Below are 27,372 nucleotides of genomic sequence, written 5' to 3' on the forward strand. Positions count from 1 at the left end.
GCACCTTTGCCTACTAACTGCGCCAGTTTGGGTTTGCTGCGATGCATCGCTCTTACGGACAAGAGCATGTGCAGGAAACAGAAGCACTGAAGTATTAGGGGAAAACGTATCTGCATCATCACAGCTTTTCAGACTTTTCATACCTTTACTTTATGACTATGAAAACAGATTTATATTGTGTTTATAAGCATGTGTGTCTAATTTTCATATGTTGCCTTAAGACAGACGCTGGGCCACCTTTAAAGAGACATGAAGGAGGTTACTATGAAAGGGCGGAACAACACGTAGTGGTTTCATATAAGACACTGAGGGTGATGTTCCTTGCATAACAAATTGCCTGTGAGATACTGCGATGAGGCCCTGAGACTGTTTTTGAGGCTTTAAATGAAACAAGGTTAAAATCATAGTGTTAGCTTAGTCATGTTAAATGTGTTTTGTATTACATCTCTGCATATGCTTATAATCCATTCTTTTCCTTTTCATAGGCAATATGACCTTGAACAAGAGACATCCTGTAGGACCACAGTAGTGACAATATAAATAATATGAAAACAATCCTGGGTACAAAAAGATAAAGACAAGATCAGTTTTTACTTCCATCTAAAACTTACCTGGCACTCCTTTAGTTACTTTACAGGATGCAAAGAGGCATAAATGTTGCCACCTCTCTAAACTTGGAGAAATGCAGAACAGGGTGCATAACTTTGTGAAGTGCAGAAGAATCTGGGTTCAGGTAACGCTGTTCCCATCCCTGCTGTAGTCCTGCAATGTAATGAACAGTTCAAAGGTGTCAAAATCTGCAGTGCGATTAAAGGCCAGGAGCAGTACATATAGCTTGTAAAAAAGTAGAAAACCAGATAAAGCTGCTTCCTATCAAGGGGCAGATCTGGTAGTTTTACAGCCCTGCTTTCTGTACAATTTTAGGTCACATGAACAATTTAATAATGTCTTCTGGATCTTATATGAAGACCTGGAAATTGTGTAAACAGCTTCTCTGTTTCAGAAGGAGCAAATTTCCCAGGCACTGGAGGGCTGGATACTCTTCAGACTGGGCACTCACCATTACAGAGACTGGTATTTAAAATATTAGACACCAAGAATTTCCAGTCTTTCTCAATTCCAAATAGATTCCTTTCCTGAATCCTTAATCCCACCATTAGGCACAGAAGTCTATTAAAGTAATGTGGGTTTGGACATTCTGACTTTTGCCTGGTTTAAATTATCTATATAAACCATACCAAACCAAAAGTTACTGTCTGAGAGTAACCTGATTTACACCAGCCTGGATATATTGTCTTCTCCCCTGCAGGTACCGCTTGCGTAGGTACGCTCTGCGCTACCCGATCACCAATTTGGTCAAATACCTTTCCTTAACGCTGTACTTAATACCCAAATAAAGAACCAAATCTGCCTTGCTCCTCTGAGCTCTCAGTATCTGAAGTTGTGCTGACTTATTTTGGAAGAGGCAATGCTCCTTGGAGGGCAAGAGCACAGATACAGGGTGTGGCGTGGCCGGACAGCACCAGGCTGCAGAGTCATGGTGGGATTGTGGTATATTTTGCTATTGTTTCATCCCTAGGGCATTCGCTTTGCTAAGCAAGGCTGGTGGGTGACAGCCTTATATAGATACAAATTTAATTGCTGATTTGGATACTTACAGTCCAGGTACAGGTATTTTCCTATATTGTTTTTACCAAATAAAGCAAATCTAAGGAAAGAAGAAAAGGCAGGGATAGTCAGTAGCAATGGGAAGCAGAGTTTCCTGCATGGAGACTTTCCCCAGCCGTGGCTGGAACAGACGCAAACTCACTTGACTCACTCGTGCAGCCTCCCACCTGGCCAGCTCTCTCCTGCACCGCCAGGTTGCCACCTTTTCATTCTGCCACCTGTCAATGTGCTACCAACTCATGTACGACACAAGACTTAGCAAATGACCATGACTGATCCTTTGCATTTCGGGACAAGAGGGGTTAGGAGATGGTAGTGACACTTGAGCACAGTGGCCTGCGTCTGCAGATCGATGGCTGGTGCCATATGGGCCTCTTGATTGCAGAGTTTCCCTTCTTGTCTTTTGTTGAATTCATGGTTCAGAAGTGAGTGGCCGCTCCAGCTTTCTTCCACCCGCAGCATTTCTTGTGCTACAGAGCCCATCACTGCTGTCAGATGCCAGGCAAAATTCATTCCCTTTCGTAAAAGCTAATCTCTTTATAACAGCATTTATACATAAATTAATGAAAGATCAGAATATAAAGATGTTCATTTTTTATTATTTGCCCATTTACAGGAAATTCAGTTAGAACTGTTTAGTTTTATCATCACTAGACAAAATAAGCATGACAGGATATTCTAGCCTCTGGATTATGTAGATAACACACAGAAATGTCATTTACATTTTCATTCTTTTCACAGAGCAACAAACCCGTGCTTGCAAGCAAATTAAAATTCAGAACTTAATTGGATTTTTATATTCTCTTTAAACAGGTAATATTGTTTTTCTTCTTTTTATTATTGTATCTGAACACTGGATTTCATTTTGAGAGTGTGCTACTGAAGGTGAGAGGCCCTCTGTGCTAAATGGTTCATTTAACACCGTTAAAATCTACCTTTCTTCAACATGTTTGAGGATTTAGATTGTTGAATGCCAGTGTTTCAGTATTATTGTTAAACAAGAGAAAGGCTATGGAAAATTATTTCCTTGGGTGTATGCATGAACATGCATATGTGTATATATATCCGCACAAGCACATACAGCTATATATTTGCACGCATGTGCACAAATACACTTATACACATTTATATGTAGATCTATGCATGAAAATGTAGAGAAAAGGTTCCCGTAATTTATCTCTGCATGCTCGGATTTTTGCCATCATCTGACAAAATATTTGAGAAAAAAAATAAAAGCATAATTTGTTTGAGTCTTTCTGAAAATTTACTATGGTATGAAAACAATGGAAATCGTTCACTATTTCACTGGGGTTTTTTCTGCTTATCATGAGCTTCACCAAGATGACACTCTCTGACACTGCATTTAAGACCCTATCTCTGATGTTGGCCAACAAGGTCCAAGCAGCTGCTCTGAAACTGCAGATTATGAAGCACAAGGCCTCCCACTATGGGTGAATGGCATGCCCTAGCTAGGGGAAAGATCCTTATTAGGGCAGAATAAGAAATATCCTGGAGAAAACTTCACAAAGCTTTTCATACTTTTGTTGAAGAACATACTGAGAATGGGTGTCTGGAAGGAAACAGTATTTGTAAGGGTGACCAGAGGGAAAAGTCATCTTGATGAACTCCATGCTACATGGCCACTACTGACTCCATTTCAGAGAGGAGCACTGCAGTGCCAGGCACCCTGCACTTAAGACCTCCCCACACATTTCTGTTTTGTGGCACTGGAAAGCAAGGTTTCACTTCACACAAGTCATTTGCTATCAGGAAATGATGAAAATGTTGAATGATGAGAAAAGCATTTCTTGGCCAGCACTTCTCGCTGCTCCCTTTGAGCGCTCTCAGCACAGTGGGAGAGCGGGAAGGCATGAGGCCATTCCTGTTGTGTCCCCAGGCAACACGGTCATGCTTTATCCCAGGGTGACAAAGGTCTTCTTGCAAAAATACATATTCTCATTCATCTAATGAATACTTCATGAGCCTGAAGAATTCACTGAAGTGGAAGCTTGATTCAAAAATCCCCAGTGCTAAACAAACACACTTGGACTAATCCCAGTTCTTCATTTACTCCAGTTACTTCTGGTCAATGTGTGTCAGACATCACACCCACAACTGAAAACCTCCACACTGCAAATCTTTGTGGGGTGAGGCATTAGCAGAAAGGCAGTGTTAACTGAGGGCCTAATTATAAAACTGCCGTTACCTTTGGGAAATAATTGACCGCAAATGTCCCCAAATGGCAGCTAATCAGCAGGGGCAGGAGCATTCCTGCTGAAGGGCAAAATTCTCTACATTAACTCTCTGCATTTCACATTGTATCGTTTTAAAGTGCATGACTTAAAACTGATAATGCTAGACATCTTACCATACCTTTTTGCGTTTTCCCTTCATCAGTGCCACCAGTTTCGACACCTGCCACAAGATACGTATGTAAATTAAAAATGTACTTTGCCTACTCTGTGTTCACCTTCCTCACAGACTGTCAGTTGCACTTACATCTACCTAAGACAGAACCTCCACACATTCAGTGCAGCAAATCCCTTGCACCATTTGAAGGTTTGCCCCTCATCTTATAAGTTATGTTTATTATGGATTGCAACTTGAGTAAGGGTTTGGAATAACTTTTCAGAAATGAACCTTTTCCACACAAATCCATACCTAAGTGATAAGGAAGTAATCGAGGAATGAGTCACAGTTTGGTGTTACTTGTTCTTCAGGTTTTTGTCTGGCTAGATCGCTGCATTCCCTGGGTGTTCAGAAGCAAATGTATAAGTCTGTCAAAAAGCCATTTTTGTGTTATTTCTGCCCAACCTAGAGTAAAAAAAAATCATTAAATGAACATATAATGGGAAAACCTACTCCCACTGGAATATCAAGTCCAGCTTTGTAGACATCAAAGGTTTGTCTAATTCAAATTACTTCGGCAGAGCTGTCAAAATTTGCTCTGCCATGCTTATTTATCTCAGCCATGTGGCACTTTTCTTTTCTGATTAGCCCAGTGATGAACCTGGCCAGCCTCACTCACACGTGATTTGCAGGACAGCACTGTGTGTGCGAGATGCAAACATAAACTGCTCTTCCCCAGCCTCTGTGCTAGCCTTGTTCTCTGCTGAAATGTCCAGAGGACGCAGACATGAAAGGGGCCCACAGAAACAGCCACAAAGAAAGCAATTTTTGATTATGAAAGAGTTGTCTAAGTGGTTTTTTCACACTCTCATTTTCTTTGTATTTAATGCTCTCTTTAAAGCACAACCTCCTCTGAAGTTAAAAAATAAAACACAGCTGGTAAGAGAATTTTTCATTTGTATCTCCTGTGTATCCTGTGCAACGATAGCCAAAGACACATTTCTACCAGAATTATTTTCGATGTATAGCTGTTGTTTTGAGTAAATAAATAAACTGAAGAAAGTACTGGGTTTTGGCATAAAATTCTGACTTTTCTGTTGAATGCCAACACTTCCCCCTTCCATAGGGAAACACACATGAAACAGAAGGACCTATTCCTTTCCTTCTGGTCCTCATCCTTCAAAAAAACCCAAGGCATTTTTAGTCTGGGAGAAAATCCTTCCTCTTTCTATCAGCCTAGCAAGACTACTGTCCCTTTCCAAATGGATAATAAATTTATACTAACAGGTTACCATATGCTTACCTTCAGCTCCTGCTTCGCAGAGGAGCTGGTTAGCTACTGCCCTATAAATACCATCAACTTGATTCACAAATAGCATGGGAACAAATGCATCTTAAAAGCATATGGGCAGAGTAGATGCAGGGTTATACAGCCACGATCCCACTATGCAAACTTTTATAGCAGAGCAGTTCTGGCACTTCGGCTGCAGCTCCCACCAGCTGTATTGGTACCGCAGCCGTGTACCACAGGCCAGGAGGATGGAGAGGATGCTGAGATCTCCACGGGGCAAGTGCCAGTTGGAAGTCCCCAGTGACTACAATGCTGATGTGTCGTGATTAAAATCCCCAATACTAGTGATGGGAAGGATTTCAAAAGCCTGTTTAAACTAAACAAAATTTACAAACATCTTTTGTATTTATAGATTTCCTAATTTTTCTTTTTTCTTTTTTTTTTTTTTTTAAATAGAGACTTCCTGAGCATATCCAGTATCTGTTTTTCTGGCTGTGGTGTAAGCAGTTGAGACCAGCTTTTTTTTATTCTATGCAAGCGACTGGACTGAGTTGTTGAGTGCTCAGCATCACCAAAACACATAATTTTATTCATGCAAGGGGTACACATCAGCTTTTGTCTATCCACTTTAACTAATTGTGTTAATAAGACTGAGTAAAATTAAAATACTTTCTGAAAGGAAAAGCTGTTTATCAGAAAATCTCTGTAGGGGAGGATGAAGGTATTTCTTTTTCCAGCTGACAAGGAGGGCCGGCAAGGGACTTACCCAAAGTCACACCAAAGTCTGTGCTTCTCACTAGCCCCTCCATGCCTTGCAGTGTTGTGGCAGCTCCCACCCCCAGTGCACAAGGTAAATGTGGACTCCTCAAGGATCCAGTGGCGGTCAGCCCTGCTAGAGAGCTCTTACTTTTCACTAGATCTGACTCCTAAAAAGATTTATGGAGATGCAGAGTTGTGCAGAAGGCAGCTCATCTACAGCACCAGCAGAAAGAGGAATTCAGTGTGAGACAGCAGAGCTAAAACACTTTAAAATGTCAAGGCAGAGCGACAACCCACAGGCAGAGATATCTCCACAGAGTTAGAACATTTCATGAAGAAAGCATCCCACACAAGTCATCCTGGTGGTTAGACTGTAAACAAGGTCCTTGGTGACACAGCCCAGGCATGGCAGTGGGCTTCCAACCCATCTTATGCCAGATGTCTCTGAGGTGACCTGCGTGGTGATGCAGGTGTGGGTGGGTGAGTAACCGGGGCCTTAACCCTTCTCAGAAACATTGTGCTTTGTAATCTGGACTCTGCGTGGCTCTCACAGGAGGTGTCTTAACCCCTGGGTGCAAATACTGTGGAATAAACTTCCGGAAATCTCAGATACATGCTTTTAAAAGAAAACACATTTCTGAAGTTTCATCGGCAATACTTGAGGGAAAAAATCCCTTATTTTCCCAATTTATTTTGGAAAGCAGATTGTTGAAATAGTTTTCTTCTTGACCATTTAATATTGATGCTTAGGGAAAAAGCAACAGCAGGAAAGGATGCCAAGAAATTCCATTTTCAAATCATGAATGATTATTACTAGTAAAAGAGAACGTGGTGCTATGCTCTTCACTAAAAGGAAAATAGAGGGGGAAATATCCTTGCTTTCTCCCATTAAATAACATTAATTTTATGTCATTAAATTATACTTTTGTCATTAAAACAGATGCCAATGGAGTGGCCATAAATCTAACTCCTCAAAGAGGGACAGTGGAGTAAGGTTGGTTTAAAGTACATGTCTTTTGCATACAGATATATTAAAGGATTTAATTCAGCTTTGTCACTTTATATTTTTAAGGTTATTGTGGCAAGAAGTTGATTGTCTTCATATTACCCCATGACAAGTCCAGTTTAGGCAAACAGAGCTAAATATTATAGAGTTCCCCAAGTATATTTATTTTGCATCCTTCCTCTTTCCTCCCATCACACATCTCCCAAACAAGAAAGCACCCATTCAACATCTGTAAGAATCTCAACACCTTTGGCACAAAGCCCCAGTCACCTCAGGAATGCGCTGCAGGAGATGTCAATGTTCCTAGCATTTATATAAATACGTCCAGTTATGTTAACGGGTCATTAAAATTTGCCACCTATCTGTTCCTGTTGCAGGGACCTGCCAGAGGTGTGATAGGCTGTGTATGACAGTACAGCTGCTGTGACTTTATTCTTGCTTGCAGAGATCAGTATGATGCCTCAAACCTGAACCCACTTTAAAACTTTCTGTCTGGTGAATAGATTAATTTGTAGCAAAATCTAAAAGTCATGGATTTTCCATACTTTATCTCCAGTCTAAAATATAAGCTCAATATCTCTAACGCTTGAGACACGGGAAAAATGTGGACTGTGCCCTTTAAAGGGTTTGTTTCTATTCTTCTTGCCGATTGCCATTTGTTGTTTTGCCACCTTGCCGACCCACACAGCATCTTAGCAACATCCCTAGCAGCATGCTATAGGGAGATAACACTAGTTAGAGTTATCAAGAGCATCTTGATTTTGACATGATGCTGCACAGGCTGTGGACGATACATTGTCTTTCCCTCTGCCCCCCAGATGTAGCATAGCTACAAACGCTCAGCTCAGATCAAGGTTTAAAGGAAAAGAGAAGGTCACCAGCCACTTGCAGCAAATCTCCTGCTGATTCTGTGCCAAAACACTACTGCTTTTCCCCAGAATATGGCCATCTCTCTGGTAGATTTGCCAGCTTATACCTTTTTTCTTAAACTGGATCTCAATAAAGTAGTTATGTATCTGCGCCATTTAGAAACTGAGTTCATTTTCTATTGGACCAGCTCTAAAAGCCTCATCAGGAAGCAAGTGAATGAGCTTGAATTTAAGCTATAAAATGCACTATATCCATGTATTAGAATTCAGGAATTGACAGGTAACAATAAATACACTCACAAATGTTATAACAATAAATATAGCTTGAAGGGGAAGAAAAATATTTTTTTTTCCTATTCTCTGGACTTCTGAGACATAGTCTTGCTTTGAAAATGCTGGTTTAGACTTCATTAGAAACAAGAGCCAACAATATCAAAATTTCTTCTTTTTGGAAACCCAAAAGTACAGCATGATTTTAAAGTACAAGAGATTTTGATTTTTCCAATAATTCTGCTATCTAGTTGTGCTCCTTTAATTAACTATCAGCAGCACTTAATTTATTTCTAGTGTATTGTTGCCAGCTTTTTGCATATCTCTCCCAACCTGTGAGAAATCACAAAAATAGACCTACAAAAATTAATCTTCCTGTTCCCTGTGCAGAGATATTAAAATGGTAATTGCATTCTTTATACCTCTAAAACCCGGTTCTACTTTTAGATACTTATCTGAAAGCCCAATGAAATTGTGTGATAGCTGTTGTTGATGCTACTTACACATTACTGGAAGTTATTGAGATCTGATAATAATCACTGCATTGTCAAAGCTTCACACAGTGAGGCCAAAGTTCATGAGTGCCTTTGATTTCTGTACTGAAGGGTCATTGTCTGGGCAAATAAACTCCATTTGCTAATTCTTAGCATCATACATACCTTTATTTATTATAGCACAGGAAGAAATCTTGTCATCTCAAAAGTATTATACCTGGCTTGCAACAGAACAATTTCTTAAAAACCCAGAGCTTAAATACAGACTATTTCCCCATGAGGAGGTAGGTCGTGTGGTTAGATCACACTTTATTCCTTAACGTAATTCACTGCCCCACAGAAACACCTCTGCCCCCCCCAAGTCCACAAACAGCTATGACTTTGTTGCAGTTAGTTGCTCACTCCTTGTAAAGATCAGACCAGGGTGTTTAGTCTGGAGAAGAGGAGGCTGAGGGGAGACCTTATCACTCTCTACCTGAAACTACCTGAAAGGATGTTGTGGTGAGGTGGGGGTTGGCCTCTTCTCTCAAGTCACTAGTGACAGGATGAGAGGAAGTGGCCTCAAGCTGCATCAGGGGAGGTTTAGATTGGATATTAGGAAAAATGTCTTCACTGAAAGAGTGGTCAGGCATTGGAACAGGCTGCCCAGAGAGGTGGGGGAGTCACCATCCCTGGAGGTGTTCAAAACATGGCACTTTGGACATGGTTTAGGAGGCCTGGTGGTGTTGGGTTGATGGTTGGACTTGGTCTTAGAGACCTTTTCCAACCTTAATGATTTTATGATTCCATAGACCCAAGCGTACAAAGGCTAAACAAGAATTGTCACCAGCTTAGCTGGAGGCACCTTTCTGACTTGTGATCCAGGCAGGCCTTCAGGAACCACAAGTGGTCTGATTATTCATTCCAAAACCACAACCTCTGCTGAAATTGTGAAGCAAGGGTTCATATTAAAAAAAAAAAAATATTGAGAAAATGGAGATCTTTTGCAAACCCAGTATTTTTGAATCCAGAAAAAGTTGTATCAAAAATAGAAGGAAGTGAATATGTTACACTCTCTAACATTTGAATTTATTTCAGTGTTGTTTGGCAAGTTCTCACAGTGGGCAGCTTCAAATGCCCTAGAGTAATTGCAAAACAAACCCCATTAAGAGACCCTGATGAGGGAAACTATTAAAATTGAGTATACAGTTTGCTCTGATGAATTTCCTTGCTTCATTTTTGCACCAAATATAGTTCCACATGGTTTTTTTTCCTTTCACTAAAAGCGTGAATTACAGTCCTATAAATTCACCCTTATTGTCAATTAAATTAAATAAACATTGCCTGAGTGCATTAGGAAGAGATACAAAACAATTCAATACCAGGGTTAGTTATTGAGGAGGCTTTTTAATGAACATAAATTGATGTAATTAAAATAAATCTGCTTTTCACGTTTCTCGAGTAGATGCCCTGTAGCCATTCCTGTAGAACACTATAGCAGCATTAACACTGGGCCAAATCTACAGTCTTTCCTCAGATTAAATGGGAGCTTCCTGCTCTCTGGGGTTTTGGAGGTAAGGCTGGAGGATGCTGCTTAGTTAAACAGTTGTTAAAGAGATGTAAAAGAGAATATCAAAACTCAGTTTTTGTTAAATTTAGGTTTCCCCCCTAGCATTGCTTTCTTTTTACAGAGGGAAATAAGTAAATAAAAATGCCTTTCAATATTACTCTTTATAGGTTGTTGGTAACCAGCTGGTAGTTTCTATGAATTCTGTTTTTGGAAAGTATTTTGCAAGTTGTGATACAGTAGTGTTAAAACCACATTTAAAACCAACATGCAAGGTTAGAAAAGTATTTTTCTGTTACAAGATCTCTCTCCCTCTCTTTCTTTGTTTTCCTAAAATAATAACAATAGGATCACCAACATTATTGACTGTTTAAGGATAGGAGGTACAAGTTATCTGTGGACCCGCAGATGCCAGGTATGCCTGTTAATAAACCATACAGAGCAGAGGAGAGCAGAGAGCTAAAGGAGCTCAGATGGATTCTATTAGATACTTTAAACTGATCAAGTTTCATAAGAAAATCATCAAAAGTCTTTGACATTTAAGTCATACACTCCTGGTGGTGGGGGTGGTGATGATGCTTAATGTAGGTGTGTGTACACACCCATAGCTCCCGTCTTAAAATGTTCTGACCTCACACCACAAAGACGCTGTCATTAGCATATAGGTCCTACTGACAAAATAAAGTTTACTGGTCACACTGGATTGCACAGTCCAGTTCTCAAGATTACTCTGCAAAGAGTGCTTGGCTTCAAAGCATAGGTAAGGCATCAGAAAAAAATCCCATATCTGGCGACGCTGCCATTCTTCCCCTCACCTTCACTTGGCTGGTCTAGGTCCTCAAGCTGAAATCCCATTGCCTGTGCAGATAAATTCTCCAAATCAGCTTCCATTTCAGGAGTTCTCCTTCACATGGCAAAATTATTCTGGCTGGAAAATAGAGAAATAATTTTTTGTGTGTGTGCAACGGCGTCATTGACAATTAGCCCCTTTGCCATCCCCTCTACAGAGGGAGGAATTCCACTCTGTGAATAAATAAAGAGCTTAGGTCTCCAGGGCTGTCAGTCTTCAACAAAAAATAAATGCATGCAATGGTGTAGAAGGGAATATAAATCAGAACAGCAACTTGAAGGGTCCTTCTTAATAACACAAAGTATGTTTATCTCCAAGAACAGAGGGCCCAGCAGCTAGCAACCACCACAAAATTCCCACAAGCTATGGCATTGTCTCTGGCCCTTAGAAAGGTAAAACATGCTTGAATAGATGTTAGTGTTCTTAACGCTAGAGACCTGCATGCTTAGAGAAAGGAAATCACAGCACAGTACTTCTCCTGAGGCAGTACAAAGTACTATTCCTTGTAATTGCAAGCATAAGATTTAAAAACATTTCCATAGCCTTGATGAGTCGCATTGCAAAGTGGCAGCATACCAACCACTGGTTTAGGCTGTGTGGCACAACACGTAAAGTCCTTCTCAATGCACACATCTCTCCTCCCTTAGAAGGTGGTGGCTTTGATAAAGGCATATAGCTGGGAAGCACAGGAGTTCATTTACAGAATGCTATTAGGGTGAGGCAGTTCTGCTCTTTTCAGTGTATAAATCTTCCCCTTTTTTCCCCCTCTCTCTTCCCATTGTTCAAGATTATTATCTCAATGCTTTTTCCTTGGTACCAATTTCTCTGAACTTGAGTTCACAATGACTCACAGCAGGGAGGCACAGAGAGAGCTACCACCAGAGGCCTCCTCCCTGGAGAAGCTTCACAATGCTGCCTATTATTTAGCAACTTGAAATGTTGGCTTAATGGCACACATCTCTTAAACATCTCTTTCTTTCATTTGTTCACCCCAGGGACCCAAGCCATGGAGACGTATCTCCACTCTCTATATCCCTTCCTCCACACTGGCAAGGTGCATGAAAGCAGCAGGGCTGCCAATCTCTAGACTGTAGCTGTGACTCCTAGCACTGGTGTTCAGCAGATTAAAGCGGTAGGCTCCAAAGCTCAGTTCAGCTGTGTATTCACTCACCAGTGAAAGCCCTGAAAATGGTTAGAAAAACCCAGCACACCTTACAGGACTATTAAATTTAGCGGTGTTTTCCTTAGTCGTCATCACCCCTCTACCCCCAAAATCGGAGGTGGAATGCAGTGAAGAAGACACTCCAGATGCTTTAACTGTTCTGGGATGGGGGTTAAAAGCTCCTCTGCTGATGCTTGGTAGAAGACCTTCTTAGAAGTAAACCCTCCTCAGCAGAAGATCTCATTGCAGTTTAAAAAGTCAGCCATCCTTCCTTGCACTCCCACAGTGTTTATTCAGCAGAAGAGGATAGGTACTAGGGACATACAAACATAAAGTTCTGGAAGGAAATTAACTTCCCTGGTCTCATTGATGATGACAAAAGTACAGACCATTCTGCCTCCATGTGGGCTGTAGCCCTGCAAGCTTGAAGACAGAATCTTGCAGGCTGACCACGAGATACAGGGCCATTACATGGTATTGGCAAGCCCTCAAACTAACCTACCAGTCATTTAAATCTGGCTGTGTTATCTATCGTTCCTTCTAAATTTCTCTCTTCCAAAAACCACAGCAGGTGAAATTCAATGCCATGCACTGACTCACAAATAGCTCTTCATTTCCAATAAATCTTTCACCTGAATCTTTTGTTAGAAGCTTCTAAGGAAAACTCTGGGCAGTAGAAAGTGTAGGTGAAGTGACAAGTCGAACTGATTGCACACAATAAACGAAGTGTCTGGGCCTTCAGTACGCCATAGTTTTGTTTGGCTGAACAGGGTAATGATGTGAGCCTAGCAGTGGTTCATCATTACAGGCTACTACTCCGTTCTACTAAATTAACCATGTGATGCTGAGCATGTCTCCTTGCCTCTCAATTTTTTTTCCCTTGACACATTTGCTTCTGAGTTATCCAATGGCAAGAGAAGGTCCTCAGAAGAAGGCCTGTCTTCTTTCAGAGAATTCTCTGTCTCTGTTCTGGCCCTAGAACCATAATCCCTTGTCGTCATATCTAGTAATTGTCTCAACATGTATACAATTATTATTAATAGTAGTTATAATAATAGAAATAATTGTGGGTTTTACAGTCTCGTGGCCCACATAGCAATTTGTGGCAGTTCAGACATTAGTCACATTAAGTCCAAGATCATAATGGTAGCATCCAACCCCTGTGATGACTAGACAGAGGGAGCTGGTTGACTGCTTACAGCAAAAATTGTTGTTTACAAGGTACTGTAGAGATGGCAGCACTGCACTATTAAAAACATATTATATTAATTGAATTCAAACAACCAGCCACAATAACAAAAAGGAGAAAGTATGTCTCTTCCAGGACAGTATCTAGCTGCCTTTGACAGCATTCAGAGACAAATCCTCCTCATGGAATGCGGCACGCACAGAGAGTTGGGTCAGGTTGTACCCTTGCTTCCTCTGTAACCTTCATGGGACGTGACAAGTGGAAGTGTAGAAAAAGGGAAGTTTTCCCCTCCTGCCCGCCCCCCACTTCAGCAATCTAAGAATAGCACAGGTTAGAAACGGCAATGTCGATCCCAGATTGCTCCCCACAGGGATAAACACCTGAACAATATGTGTCAGTTGGACATGTATCTTTCCAGAATGACAGAGGAAGATGAGCTATGTGGAGGCTGGAACAGGCTTCCCATTCTCTTCCTTTCACCATGCCACACACTAACCACATTCATGTGGGTCCATGAACACCACAGATCCAGGGCAAGTGGGGGCTCAGGATGTAGGCTCTGAGCTGAATGAAACCCAGAAAGGGTGCAGCATTTTGTCAAAACGCCATAATACTGAAAAACCTATCCAAAAAAACAACTGCCCAGTGGGGTAGGTCAAGTTCTTATTGTGGAACTTTCTCCCTCATGTCACAGAGAAGCACAAATTATCTTTTTCTTCAGTATGAGATCTGCCATTTTCTTGTGATCACACAACAGTAGGAAGTGGAGCTTTATCTGAAACAGCAGAAATTTCAAGCCTGGCTGTATCGCAGAGTAGAGTAACATGTGCCCTGGCAGAGCAATACCATCAGTCTATTGGCAAAAGGGAGCTGGATTAGGCATAAGTCAAATTAACAGAGAATAGAAAAAGAATATACTCTGTTCCCCAAGGACACCATGTTAGAAAGGTTTCAGAGCAAAGGGCTGAACACACCTTCAAGCTGCTAAACTGTGCCCTGTCCTGGGCCAGCTGCAACGATATCCCTTCCATCCCCAGCCTTCAGCTCTTTTGGGCACTGATTCAGTATCCTGTCCTGCTGCTGTGCAAGAGGAGAAAGGGCCATTAGGCATTTCTCCCTTCCCTCTATAAGACTCATCTTGAAATTGTACTACAACCCTGAGCTGGCCTGACTGTGCTCACGTGTCTTCTGCCCAGCATAATCCCCCAGCTAATTGCTGTATGGGAGAGGCACCTCTTCCCCATGCATGAGGTGGCGCTTGGAACACGAATATTTTCTACATGAATACAGACTTTTCAAAAATTATTAACTCATTTCTGCAATCCACGTTCAAGGATAGCTGTAAAATAAGAAAGAGCCGTGCATTCAGGGTCTTGCTTTCCACTCTCAGACTGATCCTGACAGTATTTAAAACATGCAGCTACAGTCTTACTATGAAGTATCAATACAACAGATCTCAAGGATATTTATCGACTGCTGCTGTTAAGAAACATTTTGAAACGGTTACTTGACTCCCATTAACTAAGGTAACATTTCCAAGGAGTTTATTTGTATTTCGGAGGAGAACACACTGACCATGTTCACACTTTCCAATATTTCTTCCAGACACAAGGGATTATTTACCCATGCTTGCATGAAAATATCTCATCTAATTCATTTTGTTCTTTTAAAATGCTGTTTAAATAAAGCTTTTCAGGGAAATAGAGCCTGTTTCAATTTATCTCTAGTTGAAACTAGGACTATAAATCTCTTCAAGTTTCCTTTATTGATCTTAGACAAAATTACAAATATAAATTACAGCTGCTACAAATTAAATGTTCTAATGACTGTGTTTGAAAGCAAATGCAATAGCGTCAATAACACATTAGATAAGACACAGTGAGAACAGCATAAAGCCACCATTCACTGGTGAAATGAAAAAGATTTCTGTGGAAACCCTCAGCCAGAGGGGCCCTCCTCCTGCAACCAGATTTCTTTCTTATGTCTGATTGATTTATAAAATTAGCTATAGCAGATCTACAGGACTCACAGATGGTTTAATGTACCCACCAAGAAAACTCAGGTTTTCAATTAGTTTGGTACACACCATTTTTTCAGGGCCTAACATCCATTAAAAGCATTGTTCTTGGAAGCCTTTCTTATAAGGGTACCATAAACGGCAAGCTTTGGCTGAAACTGTGTTGACTGTCTTTATGAAACCAGAAGACTCTGCACACTGGACCAAGACGAGAATCCAATACTGGCATGTGGTGCTGAATCACTGTACTTGAAGATGCAATAAATATTCCATACAGCCCATGCTGAAATATATAAATATATCTCCAGATTAACTGTCCCACCAGTTTTCTTCATTCTTGATCTCACTAAAGACATTGGCCACAGGGTCATGCTCTGCAAGGTCAAATATGAAGCGATGCTGCTTCAGGTATGATACATTTCTTATTGAAGAAGCTTCTATTTCACAAAGCAGGATAATCATCCATTTTTTACACCACTGACACTTAGACCCTTAAGTACAAAGGTTTATGTTTACCAGCTCATGAAATCGCAAGTATAATAACAGTGACTTTGCTGCACTTGATAAAACCGTAAAACATTTCATTTTGCTGCCTACTGAGCTTTAAAAAACCCCGACATTGGAGAGGAGACAACATTCTTATTACCATCAAAGTATTTCAAAATACCTACTTTTCTGCTTGTGATCTGTGGACATGTATTTTCCCTTCACTCCAGTTCTGCCACTTCTTTCTGGTACGGACAACACTGCAAATATCCAGAAAAACTGATTCCTTTTATGCTTTCTCAAGATTTATATGATCACAAAGCCTCTCTGAATATGTATATCTGTGTGTAGTCAAGGTATTAACATTCCTACAAATTTCATTAAATAGGCACCTCAATAACTAGACAAATGAGCTCTCCATTTATCCAGAGAAAAATGCAGGACACAGGGACTGGAAATTCTGCTGCCTTTGTGGCTTACAGAACTAATTGCTTCTAAGCAGAATTCAATTGGCTTGATAGGCACCATTGTTTCAGGGCCTAACAGCCATTAAAAGTGTTGCTATAGGAAGTCTTCCTTGTAAATGCACCACAAATGGCAAGCTTTGGTTGAAACTGTATTGACTGCCTTTGGAGTCCAGAAAGACTTAGCACACTGGACCAAGGCAAGGATCAAATACTGGCATGTGGTGCTGAATGAGAAGGGCAGATCTGACAGACCCTCCTAGCCTCTGAGTTGTCCCATAGATAGTACTTCTGTGCTTACAACATGCAGTAGACCTTGACTGTCTTCCCTCATCACATAAGCTAGCAAGCAAGACAACCTCTGAAGCAGCAATGTTTGTTCTACTGCTTGTTCCCTGGTGTCAGCCAAGCTGCTGTTGAAGAGTCACCTCCACAGATACCTGGCGCTGCTGGTATCTCTTTGGTTTTGGAAGAAAAAGTTGGATGTTTTTTTTTCTCAGAATAAAAGCATTCAGGTAAGTTCCCAAAATCCTTGTGATGATTCAGGCACCATTTGATGTTTTAATAGTGAAATTAGTGAGCATTCCATTCATATTCTAAAACTCTTATCAATAAGGCTAGTAGACCTGCATCTCTGAGGTGCAGGCATGGGGGCTTCTCTGAGTAGGCATGGACGGCCTCTGATCCAGGGAGAGCATTTATGTAAACTAGCCTCTGACATTCTGTTTTATCCTTCACTGTACATCAGTTTGTGTAATTTCATTCATGATTTACTTTGACCTTTAGCTGTGTTTGATATTTTCTGGTACCAGAACTTGACACTTAATAAAGGAAATTTCAAGAAAACATCAGCCAGCAAGCGAAATATCTGCACAGAAAAGGCAGATTTCATAGTGAACTGACAAAAATTATTGCCTTGCTGAAAGCCTAGAAAGATCTCCCCCACTTCAAGTTGCCCAAAGTGGGATCTCCTTCTGTCTTAATGCTGCAGTTTTATACTCATTCTTTCTCAAAACACCCAAGCCTTTTATTCAGCTCTTCTGGGTAATAGTGCTGTATATATCCAGCTCTGGGAATATTCTTCTCCTCTTCATTAATGTTACTTAGCCCAAGCTACTCTGCGCATATGCATTCATGCATGTATAAATTTCAGTGAGTATCTTCCATGAGAATATTCTGCAAAAATCCTCTGCTGGATGCAAAAGTTCAGCTAAGAGAATTATTAACGTCCAACACAAAATGCTGTAATCTTAGTGTTAAATGGCAAAGAGGCAATTACAAAGATCAAGTTAAATACTTTTCACAATGCCTACAAGCTATAAGGCTTGAAATGTTTGCTCTTGGAATAGTAACTTGGCAGCGTGGGGTCTGGGTAATAGGAAGCAGGAAAAAACTGATCCCTCACTGTGCCTGGCCCCTCTTCTGCAGTTACTTGCAGAAGGGAAAAGCACAGCCTTTGCATTCAAAACTGTCATGGAGCTTTGCAGGCAAAAGAAACATGAAAATCTCTTTGACCATGTTTAAATATTTCAGAGAAGTGACCAGACTTCGGAAGTTTAATTACCTTAAGCCATGAGAGGGCAGAAAAGAGAACAAAGGCAACGACAGAGAAAGAAAAGGAGAAAAATGAACTTTTTTTCCCAGACAACAGGATGTTACTATTTATGAACCTGCAAGAGAATTAGAGCTGAAATAATTAGACAGAAAAAGAGATTTTAATTAATGATGGTAATTCTTACGAAAGGAACCAGATTGCCAGCCCTGGAAACTGCCAGTTCTTTTTATCCACAATGTACACACGATCTCAATGAGACTATTGCAAAGATCCCTAGCACAGGACATTACCCTGAGCTGCAAAGTCCAACATCTGACTGGTCATACGCCTTGGCTTTTGCTGCAGCTGAGCTTTGCAATGTGAATAGTTGTTCACTAAATCAATTCCTTGGTACAAGCAGAACCTTTGGCATGGGCCAATTGATCTCTAATGACTAGAATTGGCTTATAGTGGTGACCAGGGATCACAAACCTTACTGAAATAAATGTAGGGTCCCACAGGTTCAAATAACCAATGCGTCAGGGTCCAAACCTGAGGGAGTTACGGTAAACAGATAACCAGTTCCCCCCAACACTTGGGAGGAAGGGAGGAAGGAGTAACCTTTCATTCAGATCATGCCATTTTGGTTAACTTCCTATAATCCTGTATCAAAACAGTGCTCACTTTATCCCAGTCCTTACGAGTGTCATAGCTGTGAGGGACATGAGGCACCGTGGTTTGTGAAGAGTAGCAGCTGCAGAATTTGCTCCCTAGTTGGAAGGTGAGGGGGATGGATTGTTTTTTTTAGTTATTAATAAAATTCTGGAGTAAAGAAATGTTAGTAGAAGCCTTTCACCATCTCCTTTTACAGCCTGTTGTTCGCACCTTTGCAGCTGGATGGAGAATTTTTCCTCCCAGAAGTGCTAAGCAGACCAGCAGATTTGGGGTACAAGTCCTCTGGTAAAAGGAAAGCTAGTCTGGCTGGTCCCTGAAAATTTAATTTCTAATCCCTGTTGGCTAACCAACGCACCTGGTTTAAGCTAAATCTGAAAAGTATCACCTTGCTGAAGCTCTCACAACCTCCTACAGCATGGAAAGCAATGATCTTCACTACTTGAGCCCGATAAGAAATAGATTAAGTCACATGTATCAACTTCACTTTAACATGAGTATTTCTATTACCTGGGTCAGAGAGTCTGTGTAGTCACTCTCCACAACCCACTGTTATTAATTCGGCAATTATAGCTTTATGGTGGCAGGGAATCCTCGATGGCTGAGCTGGCACTGGAAAGCTGTAATTCTGAATGGGACATGACATGAATTACTGGGTTGCTGTAATTTTTCAGCTTTTCATGCATTTTCACTGCATATATTAAAAATACAGCAAGCAATTCACTTTTAATTATGCAAATTCAAAGACAGTAAGACAAGAGATGGATGAGTTTTTAAATGCCTGCTCTGCCTGGCCACCTGGGGTAAGAACAGAAAAGCCACCAGCTAATCAGGTAACCCAGACCACCATGCTCCTACTTGCCTGGGTGTACACAAAATTACCTCTTTTTAGTATTCAGCACCATTACAAGAGCACAGAGTATAGGAGAGAAATCGCCAAGAAGAGGAGAAGCTGGGAAAAGGCAAATGATCAACTTGCCTTCCCCACTTCTTTAGGTGTTCAAGGACAGCCAATACATAGTTGTCATCACATATGACATCAACATAAGACCTCAGAGGCTTTCAAGTATCTGTATTCTTTCTAATTTGGCAATTACCTTCCTGACGTTAGGGCTCGGTTTTACAGGGACAGCATCCTCAGCCACTGTTTCTCAAGGAAAGGAAAATGTTTCCCAATAAAGATATTAAAAATAACTTTTAGCTAGAATATTCAAATCAGGACCATATCTTGCATCAGCTTCCAAGCTCCACAGCTCCACCCTTCTTCACTGTTTCTTAGCAAAATCTATGGCTGCAATCATACACGCATGTGGCCATGCACAAGTTTGAGAGGTCTTTGTGAAGGACAAATGAGTTGCATAGCTCACAAAGACATTGTTAAATTGTAAGATAGCAAGTGCAAGTAATGATGGCTTGTTAGAAGTCTAGTGGCTGTATCTAATAGCTGTAGTGTTCAGTGTGGTAATTACAGAGGCGAGAGATTGTGGAACATGTGTAAAAAGGGAAATAATTGGGGTAGCAGTAATGCAAAAGCTTCTCCAAGCCTACAGCAATTGTTGTTTTGCCCTCCTACTGGTGTGCTACTTATCAAGGATACAGTGGTTAGAAAGTAGCTGTCTTTAATGAATGTTAAGTTTAGATGTTTTCTATCCAGGAACCCCGAGGCTTCGCATCCAGTATGTCCACAGTTTAGGACACCGAGGTAAAATCAAACACCTTATTGCCTTGCCCTGAAAGGATACATCTGCCTCTTTTCCTTGGAAGCCTGGGAGAACTTTCAAGCAAGCAAATTAGCAATGCAAATCTCCAGCAACCTACTGAAAAGAGGGTGCTAAAGAAGGTGCTTGCAAGGCACTGCTGTTCTGAGTTCTTCACATTAATATTTTCAAACCAGGTGGAAATTTTTCATTTTCTTTAATCTCTTCATCCTCCTTTCCCCACCTAGAGATGTCTCACTGCTAGTTTTGGACTTGCTTCTCTAAAGGTGATTTCTTGTAGCTTCCTCAGCAGCTATTCTGTGTGCTGGAGTCTTTTAGTGCTTTCCTGAGTGCCTATTGCATACAGTTTCAAAAGAAGAAATCTTCCTGAAAGGTAGTGGGTGTTTGGAGTGTTTTTTCTGTCATGTCCTTGGCATTGCTATTACAAATCTCACTCAGATATGGTATCTGCCCTGAAACCCTGGAATTCAGCTGTATTCTCAAGTTCTTTGAAACTGACAGCTCTGCTTTGGCATACCTGCTTATCACAGCCTTTATAAATCTAGCCGGAATTGAACATTACCTTCACCTTACAGCTTCTATATAAATTTTAGTCATGCATTAGTAATTTGCTGTTTCGACCACTATTTCTTTTAAAATAGTGCTAAATTAGCTGACTTACCTGTTTATCTGCTTAACTTTTACAGAGATGTGTTCTGTTGGGCAGGAAAAAGTCACCGTTTCATTCACTTACCAACACGCATCACCAACTTGTTCCTTAATTCCACTCACAAGCCATCAAGTGGTTTCTCTCTCAGTCTCACCACGGAACACTTCTGCCTAGATCTGACAAAACATCTGAACACACCGTTTCTCTATGAAATCACCACCAAAGCAGTCTAAGACTGGAGCTAAAGAACTGAGTTACCGTCTTCCTACTGCAGTAGGAAAAGTAGCTCTTGCTCATTGTGAACAGAAGAGCTTGAACTCTTCTACTTCCTAGTCTTGCTAAAGGAAGTGTTGATTCATATTTATAATCGGAAGGAAATCAAGAGTACAAAAGGAGATGTTGACAGTGTGATTAAGGATTTCTTTTAAACTACACAATAAAGCACAGTTAATATCTTGGCTTGAGGGAGATTAAAGACTTGTGTGGATTCTTCCATTCTCGCCTGATATCACCATTACGTAGCAATGGTTCTTATAACTCTCTCAAAATTAATTCAGCAATACACGGCTGCTGCCAGATCTACCATCCAAAGATTGTATAAAGATCACCTTGTAATGAGAATCAGTTTAACCCCATTTACTTCCTTAATGTCAGTGGTATCATAGAGATCACTTATAACCTTGCATGTTAAGTAAAGCAGTTAATCGGGCTGCTGTACCAGATTTAGACATAAAAGGCAGAATTAATAACAGGTTTAAAGAAAAGGCTTAGAATAGGAGTTCTGAATGCAGAAAAAGGCCTAGTGTGAGTTAATGTCAGCTTGCAAATAGAAAGCAAGGTTAATATTTGGTTAAAATATAAGACTATAGATAGAAAAATAAACATTTTTATGAAAACAAGTGACAGAAGCACCAAGGTTGCCGCTTTGTTCAAAGTATGGTTCTCCTGAGCAACTGCAGCTGCCAGACTAGAAACATCCATTTCTCAGCTTGCCCCAAAGGCATTCTCATATAGTTAGTACAAACCAAATAGACACTTCAGGATGCATTTCTTTTCATACGGCACAGGCACCTGGGGAGGCTGGCTCTAGCATGGGTATCTACACCCAAACATCCAGGTGGGTGACATGGGATGGCCTCACACTGCCTGGACACTGGCTGGGTATGGAGACAGGGGCTCAAGTGAAATTATAGGATGCAGGTTAGTAGAAGTGTTGGAGGAACTTATGGGTACAATAAGGCGTATAGCACTTTTTGCAGAGGGCTGGAGGGGAACAGGCATGCAGCTCCTCTTGTTTTCAATGAATATGAGCCACCTACCTTTCATTTCTGGAAAGAAAACTCAAAACATTGTTAGCCTATTTGCATCTTTAGGCACCTGAATACCTCTTTGAATACCTTTATTCTTAATGGTCTTAACACCTGCTTAGGAGTGTAGGTTGGCAGGGAAAGATTAGAGACTTTCAACTCATAATTCATTTCCCAGGCTGTTCCTAGGGCACAGCAATTATGCACCTTTCTTTACCCAGGACGGACTGTAAAATGACTGTATTGTCCTTAAAGACTAAATAAAAGTGAGCAGAAAGGTAAGTAAATGTTTTCTACATGACTGCTGCCATTTTATAAAAACACCTATTGAATGTAAAATGAAAGGTATCCATAGGTACATAAACAACTTTTTTTTTTTTTTTTTTTTTTTTTAGTTTTAATGATCCAAGGCATTGTTTAAACAGCAATGCTATTGTAGATTTACTTAGCTGGTTTTCTGAGTACACCAGAACCCTGATCCTTCTGACAATGAATGCTACAGAAAGCAGCATTAAGCAAGTTACTGTGAAACCAAAGTGTATTTGTGTAGCAATAAAAAAGAAAGAACTGGGACAATAATGAGCAACCAAATAGTAACACAATTAAAGGTGCTGCTTTGCAGGAGACAAGTGACTATTCTGGACTCTGAAGTGCCAATGTAATGAATCACAACAGCCCACTGAAATGAGAGCAAACATAAAAAATTCTTCTTGTTTCAGTATGTACAAATGCCAAAGCAATTTTGGGTTGTTAACCTCCACAGCTTGAGGACAATATGTTCATCATTATTGTATAGCACTTCCCTCTTCAGAAATTCTCTGTATATTGGTTTTGATGTTTCACTGAAGCATCATGTATGCCTGAAAGGAGGCTCAATATAAGAAAACACTGAGTAGCTCATTAAAAAGTACACAAGTTTTTTAAAAAATCAACCAAGAAAGGAAGCAAACTGATACTATACATTATTTCCGACAATGCAAATTGTGAAGAGATACTAAAAATATTTGGATTTTTGCTTTTACATGGATTTCATAGCTCCTCCTTTCCCAAATAGCTTAACAGTTATAAGTTTCTCTCTTTCATCTGCACTGCTGTCTTATGTCTATGTGCCCTACCTCCATAGCTACAGCCAAAGTGCATCTATTCCCACCTTCTCTGCTCTGTTCAGAGCCCCAGCAAGGACCACAACCAAATCTTCTGTCAAAGATGTCTAACTGCCATCAACTCAATTACAGTAGAAACTCATTCGAAGAACAGTGAGCAGATGGCACTTGTTTATTTTGTGAGGTTGACTGGGCACACACCGCTCATGGTAACCACAGTATCCTCTTTCTTCTGAGCTAGCCAAGTCATCTTTTACTCGGGATTTGAGATATACCTTTGCTAATGCAAATTCTGTCTTCCTATACATCACTGAAGGATGACTTTCCAACAGACAAGACACTCTGCAGTATCTGCCTGCTATCACCCCTGTGGAGAAGGTCATAGTCATGAAGGAAGGCAGAGTAAGGTACTTGAATGCTATCCCTGGAGAAGATATGCACCATAAATAAGTCATGCGCTATAAAACCACTTTCTAATTGCAGCTCTGACTGATGTGTACATACATTGCTGCCATGTTTTCTCTCTATATTTGCAGCCTTTCCACTGTGATTCTGAACTTCACTTGTACAGAACTCACTCCTTGGCATATTGCATGAGTTAACGTAAAAGATCAGGCACTAGACAGAGAGCTATACAAAGGGCAAGAACTTTCCTCCTCCGAGGAAATGCTTTCTCAGTTTACTGAAAGTTTGGGGAAACAGATAGATTATAAAGTGGGCATGTAAATTAAGTAGCAAAAATATCTTTCTCTCTAGACCTGTTAATTACCCATGGAGAACAAGGAAACAAAAGAAATGCTTAGAATTCTTCAGTAGGCAATTGAGTCTTTTAAGAAATACCCCAAAACATTACCAGCCACTTCTTTAGTTGGAGGAGGGGAAAATCCATAAAGCTTAAGAAGCATTTTGTTCAGGAAATCACATCTTTCCCCATTTTCCAGCTGACATTGCATTGCAAGTCTGTCACAGCACATTACCTCGGTGATGTGATGTAATGCAACATTGCTGATACAACCCAATCTGATGTGTCTAATGTGATACATCAGGTACAATATTTGGGAAGATTTTTCTGAAAACGACATCCATAAGAGATTCTTTTCCCATCTCTGCCAATTAAAAAAGCCTTCCCAAAGAACTGCATCATCTGAAGATAATTGCTTTTTCACAGGTAATTAGCAAATACAATTAGTTGTGGGAAAGGTTTGCTTTTCAGCAACTCACACAAAAAAATAGGAACACAGATGGTCATAGCTGACATATAACTGCTTTCTACAGGAAAACTCACCTGAGTAGATGTTATTTACAGGGCTAGATTGTGCCACCATCAGGCTGTTTTTTCCCCCTCCCTTTGACAAGTGAGAATTCACGTTTTGGAGCTCTGTGTTTACAGTTTTTCATTGAGGGCCCTGAATTACAATTATGCTCTGAGGGAAAACAGTAGAGTCACCCATTTGTCCAGAGATGCATCAAAAGTCACAAGAAAATAGGAAATAAGTATCAACCTTATGAACTCTTCAGTTCATAAACTGACTGGCAGTTAAGTTTGCTAATCTCTGCAGTAGATAAATATTACCGGAAATGGAATCAAGTCACAGAATCACAGAATCACAGGTTGGAAGGGACCTCAGGGATCATCTAGTCCAACCTTTCTAGGAAGAGCACAGTCTAGACAAGATGGCCCAGCACCCTGTCCAGACGACTCTTGAAGGTGTCCAATGTGGCCGAGTCAACCACTTCCAATGGTGACTGTCCTCACTGTGAAAAATTTCCCTCTCGTGTCCAATCGGAATCTCCCCAAGAGCAACTTGTGTCCGTTCCCCCTTGTCCTCTCCATGTGAGTCCATGTAAAAAGGGAATCTCCATATTCTTTGTAGCCACCCCTTAAGTACTGATACACGGTGATGAGATCCCCTCTAAGCCTCCTTTTCTCAAGGCTGAACAAACCCAGTTCTCCCAGCCTATCCTCATATGGCAGCTTCCCAGTCCTTTGATCATCTTGGTGGCCCTTCTCTGGACCCCTTCCTGCCTGTCCACATCCTTTTTGTACAGTGGGGACCAGAACTGTACACAGTACTCCAGGTGTGGCCTGACAAGCGCTGAGTAGAGCAGGATGTTGACTTCTTTACCTCTGCTGGTGATGACCCTTTTGATGCAACCCAGCATCCTGTTGGCCTTCTTGGCTGCAGCAGCCACTGTTCGTTCTTGTTGAGCTTCCTGTCCACCAGGACCCCCAGGTCCCTTTCCACAGAGCTGCTCTCCAGCCAGGTGGATCCCAGTCTGTGCTGCACTCCTGGATTATGTCTTCCCAGGTGCAAGACCTTACACTTCTCCTTGTTGAACTTGATAAGGTTCTTGTTGGCCCACTCTTCCAGCCTATCCAGATCTCCCTGCAGAGCAGCTCTCCCTTCTGGAGTGTCTACTTCCCCACTCAGCTTGGTGTCACCAGCAAACTTCATCAGGCTACACTTGATGCCGTTATCCAGATCACTTATAAAGTTATTGAATAACATTGGGCCCAATATCGATCCCTGGGGGACCCCACTAGTCACAGGTTGCCACTTGGAAAAAGAGCTATTTAAAGGTACAACTCTCAGCAGACACCATGGGAAAGCGTAGAGAATTCAGAGAGATTGATTCCAATGTAAGCACTGGGCACTGCAGATGAATTCAGCACTACCTGTAATCCTGCTTCACTTCTGTTTCCAAAATCAAGATCAGCTATGGAAAACTGCTGGATTCTCACACACAGAAGGGACATGATCCATGTGACAATAATCAGATGAACAGTAAGAATCACTATACACAGACTTTAAATAGTCCACTAAAGTAGCGAAGATATTTGTCAGCAGAGATTTCAGCTGAAGTGAATGAAATGGTGCTGGACTGATACCACACCTCATGCTGAGAAGCTGGCAGCAGAAAGCTGTAAGCAAGACCACATGTCTTTGCTGTATCCCTTGACCAAGCCAGGGCAAATGAGAGCTAAAATCCTCACAGATGTTTAAAACAGGTTTGAAGGAGGACTTCAGAGGAGGACGACACATCAGTTCTTAATGTTTTCTTTCCATTTAGCCACCTGTACCCTGCTCTGCCTCGGCCACGTGCTGCTCGAGATGCCTTTAAGTGTAAGTTGCTCTGGCCAGAAAGAGAGCATCAGAGGACTGGCACAGAGACAAAATGCCAGGCCATTTCACTTACAGCTTAGACTGATTTTTCAAGTGTAAAATGTAATTCAAATTTCCATAAAAAGCTATTTGCTCCCTAGTCTCAGGATTCTTACACCAAGTTTCAACCATGAAATCCAATTGGAAAAAAAAGAAGCCTTATGCTTAAGGTCTGAAAACCCTGCAAAAGCCTTTCAGTCTCAGACTCAATTGTACCTTAAATGGCATCTGACCAGTTTTGTTTCTCTTCTCCGAAAGTAGAGCATAGTGCCTTGTCTCTAAAAGCCAGATTTTCAAAGCCAGGCACAAACACGCCATCAAAGTGCAGATATTTATTAGCTATTTGTATATCCATGGAGCTATTCTAACAAAAGGGTCAAAGACGAGCTTTCTCAATTTTGAAAATACGGCCCAAAATGCACATGGCAACTGTACAAATTCACCTCTGGAATTCAGAGCCCACGCAGTCCCTCAGCGCCGCTGCCCAGCTCTGGACACTTACGGCATCACAAGTTACAGCTGCCATGCCAAAAAGGGTAATTATTTCATAGAAGCACAAATGGTTCTCATCCTTCCTAATCCACCAGTGCTTTCCTTGCTGATTCAGTTTAGCAGATAGCACGAGCCCTGAAAAATTTATTTAATGGTTTGGACTTTCTTTTTCACTGTTTAATCTCTCTCCTAGTACATGTGAAGTATTTTTCTCTTTTATAGAGGTTTGTATTTAAAATGAACTTAAATTACTGAAGGATTAGCAACAGGCAAAGAGATTTTTCAAAGGTTTGAAATTTGGTCTCCCTTCAGG

The sequence above is a fragment of the Phalacrocorax aristotelis genome, chromosome 10 (assembly GCF_949628215.1).
Source record: "Phalacrocorax aristotelis chromosome 10, bGulAri2.1, whole genome shotgun sequence".
Taxonomy (NCBI): Eukaryota; Metazoa; Chordata; class Aves; order Suliformes; family Phalacrocoracidae; genus Phalacrocorax; species Phalacrocorax aristotelis.